This window comes from Neoarius graeffei, chromosome 1 (assembly GCF_027579695.1).
Source record: "Neoarius graeffei isolate fNeoGra1 chromosome 1, fNeoGra1.pri, whole genome shotgun sequence".
Taxonomy (NCBI): domain Eukaryota; kingdom Metazoa; phylum Chordata; class Actinopteri; order Siluriformes; family Ariidae; genus Neoarius; species Neoarius graeffei.
Genome location: NC_083569.1, coordinates 94,647,141 through 94,653,140, shown reverse-complemented (window position 1 = coordinate 94,653,140; position 6,000 = coordinate 94,647,141).

The window sequence follows — 6,000 nt, the reverse complement described above, 5'->3', positions numbered from 1 at the left end:
TGAGCAACTTGTCTCCTCAGTCCCCAGACGTTTACAGACTGTTGTAAAGAGAAAAGGGGATGTCTCACAGTGGTAAACATGGCCTTGTCCCAACTTTTTTGAGATGTGTTGTTGTCATGAAATTTAAAATCACCTAATTTTTCTCTTTAAATGATACATTTTCTCAGTTTAAACATTTGATATGTCATCTATGTTCTATTCTGAATAAAATATGGAATTTTGAAACTTCCACATCATTGCATTCCGTTTTTATTTACAATTTGTACTTTGTCCCAACTTTTTTGGAATCGGGGTTGTATATCGACTTGAACATTGGGTTGGGTTGACTGGTAAAGTTATCAATTGGTTAAAATCATACTTAAAAGATAGAAGCTTCTTTATTACCATGGGAAATTGTACCTCAACGTCAATGTCCTTGACCTGTGGTGTTCCACAGGGGTCGATTCTTGGACCATTACCATTCAACCTTTATATGCTCCCACTTGGGCAAATTATCAAGAACAATTCAATTTTATATCACTGCTATGCAGATGACACCCAAATTTATCTTGCTCTATCACCTAATGATTATGCCCCCCTTGAATGTCTCTACCAGTGTATCGATCAAATCAACAACTGGATGTCACAAAATTTTCTTCAGCTGAACACAGATAAAACAGAAGTAATTCTATTTGGAAAAAAAAGATGAAAGACTCAGGATTACCACTATTCTTGACACAAAGGGGATTAAAACAAAAGAAATGGTTAAAAATCTTGGTGTTTTCATTGACAGCGAGCTAAACTTTGACAGTCACATGAAAGCAATCACTAAAACGGCATTTTATCACCTAAAAAACATTTCCAAACTAAGAGGACTTATATCAAAAAATGATCTGGAAAAACTTATACATGCCTTCATCTCTAGTAGGGTTGATTACTGCAATGGCCTTTTCACAGGCCTGCCAAAAAAAAAAATCAAACGACTTCAGCTGGTTCAAAATGCAGCAGCTAGGGTTCTCACACGAACAAAAAGAACAGAGCACATTACTCCAATTCTAAGGTCCCTTCACTGGCTTCCAGTAAGCTACAGAATTGACTTTAAAGCATTGCTGCTGGTGTACAAATCTCTAAATGGTACAGGGCCCAATTACCTCTCTGATATGTTGCAGCGGCCTAACCCAATCAGATCTACCAGATCGCAGCAGAAAAATTTACTGTTAAAACCTGTTGTTAAAACAAAGTGTGGTGAAGCAGCTTTTAGCTACTATGCAGTGCAGCTATGGAACCAACTGCCAGAGGACATTAAAAATGCTCCTGCTGTTGGCAGCTTCAAATCTAGGTTAAAGACCAAGCTGTTCTCAGATGCTTTCTGCTAAATTATTAATATTGTCATCTCTACATGTTTTAAACTCTTTACTTTTACAGTCTCTGCATGTTTTAAATTTTACTTAATTTTTATTCTATTTTATTCTGCTGTTTTTTTGTTTTTTATTGAACTTTTATTTCATTTTATTATTTTATTTCTACTATTGTTTAATTCTTATTATTTTTCTTCCCCATTTATTTTATGTAATTTTATTTTCTATTGTTTACTGTTTTGCTTTTACTTCTGTAAAGCACATTGAACTGCCACTGTGTATGAAATGTGCTATATAAATAAACTTGCCTTGCCTAATTTTACAGCATGGATAGCGATAATGACAGTGTTCACAGCGAAAGCGAGTTTTACTCCCCTGAGGAAGAAGAAATAAAATAAAACATTTCAGGAGAAAGCTAAAACCTGTAATTTGCTAACACCGAGCAAAAACATGGCTGAATCCTGAATGACTCCTATTTGTACAAATAGGGAACTACATAGGCGGCAAAATGTAGTTTATTTCCTGCCATGGAAGTGCACTTGTATAGTGAGGAGGAAGCAATTTGCATTACAGCCGTGAATGAGGATTCAAAATGGCGGCTCGGCTCGGCTTTCCCTTTCGGGCGCTCTCGTTTTCTGTTTGAATAGGGTGACCAGACGTCCCGGTTTTACCGGGACAGTCCCGATTTGGGGTTGTGTGTCCCGACAAAAGTCTGTCGGGACACGGATATGTCCTGGTTTTTGCCACTCGAGACGTTTGCGACTGAGCAGCGTGGGAATCATTAGCGGAGAAATGTCTGCATTTACTCTTTTGATGAATTGACAGGAATCGCAAACTTTCCTGGTTACTGCCCCCTGGCCCTGTGGCATGGGTGTTTATTTAGCCACATTATTCCAGACAACAGAACGGGTTGCCATGCAACAATAAAATAAACACTTACTGGCGCGAATGTTCTTTGTCTAGCAGCTAGCAGCAGTAATGCCGCAGCAATTATGCTGAAAAGAAAATGTACCTTTTCCAAAGGTTTACAGGGCACCTAGCCCTTCCTCCGAGAGGTGCAGAACAATGCGCACGAAGCCATCTGCACACACTGTAAGTGCTTTGTTCTTGTACCGAGTTGGGTAGCCTATGCTGCAAATGCTGTGCGCTCCTGTGGGGGTTTTCCTCGGGCTGGCGCCCCTCTCCTCCTTTACTGCTGAAGCCGCGAGAGGCCCTTCATATAATCTTTTTTTATTCACCTTGTTATCCCGAGATAACGACATAATTAATTCAGGATCTCGAGAAAACAACACAACTAATTCGAGATCTCGAGAAAACAAAACAATTATTCCGTGATCTCGAGTAAACAAAATTATTTCATGATCTCAGCTGGATCACTGTATCTCCGTCGGTAGAGACGAAGCCGGGCCAGTCTTCTGCGGAGGTGCCGCGGACTAATTTTGAAATTATCCCTTATTAAAAGACTTAATGCAATCTCTCCCTGTGTCAACCCCTGATCAAAATATTGCCTTATTAGGTGATCGATTATTCCAGACATTCTAATGACCAAAGTTGCGTCTATACAGAATGAGAAATAGCCCCAAAGTCAGCATATCACAAGTCTCTTGGCGCACCTGAATGAACCATTTCTCAGCTGTTTACTCGAGATCATGAATAACGGTTTTGTTTCCTCGAGATCACGGAATAACGGTTTTGTTTTCTCGAGATCCTGAATTAATTATGTCGTTATCTCGGGATAACAAGGTGAGTTAAAAAAAAAAAAGGATTATATCCTCTCTCGGCTTGCGTAGTATATATTCTCAAATCACTTGTCTCTTTTTTGTTTCTGTTTAACATACCATTCAGACAGTTTGGCCATATTGCTGTGTTGAACAGCTTGTTGCACCTTTCATTAAAGTGCTCACTTTTGTACACATCTTCTTGCTTTATTCATTCAGTTGTGGGGAATGGTTAGTAAGGTTGATTCTGACCTAGGCTATGTTGAGGTCACATATCTACTTTTTAAGTTCATGCTATAGTGCATACAATTTTAGAGATATAGCCTACATGTGCATATGCATTCTTCTTGGTGTTCTCACAAACAGGTGAAATAAATCAGTTTAAATTTGGCCTATGGACATACAGTAGCCTGGCCTATTCTCAGCCATTACAAAATCTGTTGTCTGACCATAATTTAACTGATCTGTATACCACTATGCTACTAGATAACAAAATGCCTGTTTGTTTTATTTCATGTGAGATGTTGATAAATGTGAGCTTCAGCAAAATGATAAGAGCACCTCTCTGAGTGTCACGTTTATGTAAAAAAAAAAAAAAAAAGGTGTGCGTGCACGAGCATGGTCGCGCGCAAAAGTGTCCCGGTTTCAGACTAGGGAAATCTGGTCACCCTATGTTAGAATTTGGTAAAGAAAAAAATAAATATATTATTTCTCAGTAGAAAAGCATTAATTTTACATCATGGATAGAGATGACAGTGTTCACAGCATAAGCGAGTTTTACTACCCTGAGGAAGACAAAATAAAATAAAACATTTCAGGAGAAAGCTAAAAACCTCTAACTTGCTAACAGTTTGATCTCATTAGTTAATGAGGCACATTTTGGACCATGTTATCCTAATACATAATATTACGTTACGTACAAACTTTAAACCAGTACACTCTCTTCTTCAGAGTTTCACCAAATGGCTTTATTCATGCAATATAAAGGTCAGAATACTGTATAACTTTGGTCAAGCAAAAACATGGCTGAATCCTGAATGACTCCTATTTGTATAAATAGGGGACTACATAGGTGGCAAGATGTAGGTGTTTTTTTCCCTGCCGTGGAAGTGCACTTGTATAGTGAGGAGGAAGCAATTTGCATTACAGCCGTGAATGAGGATTCAAAATGGCGGCTCGGCTCGGTTTTCCTTTTCGGGCGCTCTCGTTTTCTGTTAGAATTTGGTAAAGAAAGAAATATATATATTATTTACCAGCTTAAGGTCGGTCCGTATGGTGAAATACCGTGACCTCGGTCACGGTATTTCACGATACGGACCTCCCAGCTGGTAAATAACATAAATTTATGTCATGATCCGCCCCGTAATTCCACTCCGGAGATTTACTATCTCCCAGTTCAGCGTGATCCGGGACGGGACTTCCATCTTGCCGGTATTCACTTCCTGGTCTGCTCTGCTGTGTATAAATGAAGCACTTGCATGTGACGTCACAGCCGATCCAGATTGTGATAGACGCCATATTCCGCCTTCTACTTCTGGTTCTACTTCTGCTTTTACTTCTACCTTTTCTTCTGGAAAACCCTACTATATACAATTCTACTACAACGGCTGCGGCTACAAGCTCTCCCTACCTGTGCACGTTTATGTTTTTTGTGTGTATTTTTGCATGTTGTTCGTCTGTACCGGACTTCAATATCCACTACAACCGTATGGACTTACTGGACATTGGTTTCCAGCAGAAAATGACGGTTTGTAGCGATTTCCATCGCATGCACAACATTCCGGACGAGAAAAAAAAAACATTCCGGACAAGATAGCGAGACCAGCGGGGTCTCTGTGGATTGTTATCGGAAGCAAAGCGAAGGAGGCGGCGCCGGGAGCAAAAGCGAGGCTGCAGGCAGAGCCGGCCTGTTGACTAAGCTCAGAAAACAGCCACTCAAATCTCCACTGCCAAGCCTCTACCTCTCCAACGCCAGATCCATGTAAACAAGACGGACGATTTGGAATTACCTTATTCTATTCTATAATTGGCTGGTCAGTGCTATACTCAATATTTAAGTGACTTACCCATCCAATGAGGATTCTTGTTACAAGATGCCACATCTGAGTCGCTGACAAATCCTGAATTTCTGTAGAGATAACTGTCCAGAGATTTATAAGCATGCAGTGCTTCACCACTGAACAGCGAGGGAAAGTTAATGAGGTAATTATACACGTCGGGTATTCCGCTGGCAGTTCAAAATCCGGTCTTGAAAACTCCGTCCGGTAAGCCATAAGGGTCACAAATCTTTAGAGCGTTTATTTTAGACATATATCTAGTTATCTGTTCATTAGAAAAATGAGCCGTGTAGTCCGTCGGTTGAAATTGATCCATTCTGTACACGAGTGCAGCAGTATTCAGCGGTGTTTTTGACCGACAAGGTGGCGGTTGTGTACTTTCCGGTCACGTGACTGCAAGATCTCTATAGGCCGGTCTCAGAAGGGGATCTTGCCGGCACGTCTTTGTGCTGTTTTTTTGCTTCCTGATTTTTGCTCTCTGTTTTGCGGAGTCTTAGCCACAGTTTTTTTTTTTTCTTTTTTTGCACTATGGTTGTTGTCAGAGCTATTTTTCTTTTTTTTTCATATTAGCACTTTGTCTACCTCGTTGTTGTCTGGATTATTTTTGCTATTTTTGTTTGTTGACTTTTTTTTCTTTTTTGGACTTTAATTAAATCATTTTTTATTCATTGGATTTTCTGGTTTGTGTTCTGCTATTGGATCCCATCTCGCCACCTTTAACAGATTATGTCCAATCAGAATCGTATGAGAAACACTGCTGACGTCAACTGATTTTTTTTTTTTTAACCAATCAACGAACAGACCGACAGTCACTTCTGTAATGTAGGATTCACCCAGGCTGTCCAACATTTTTTACAAGCAGTCATTCATCATAGCCACTAAACCAAA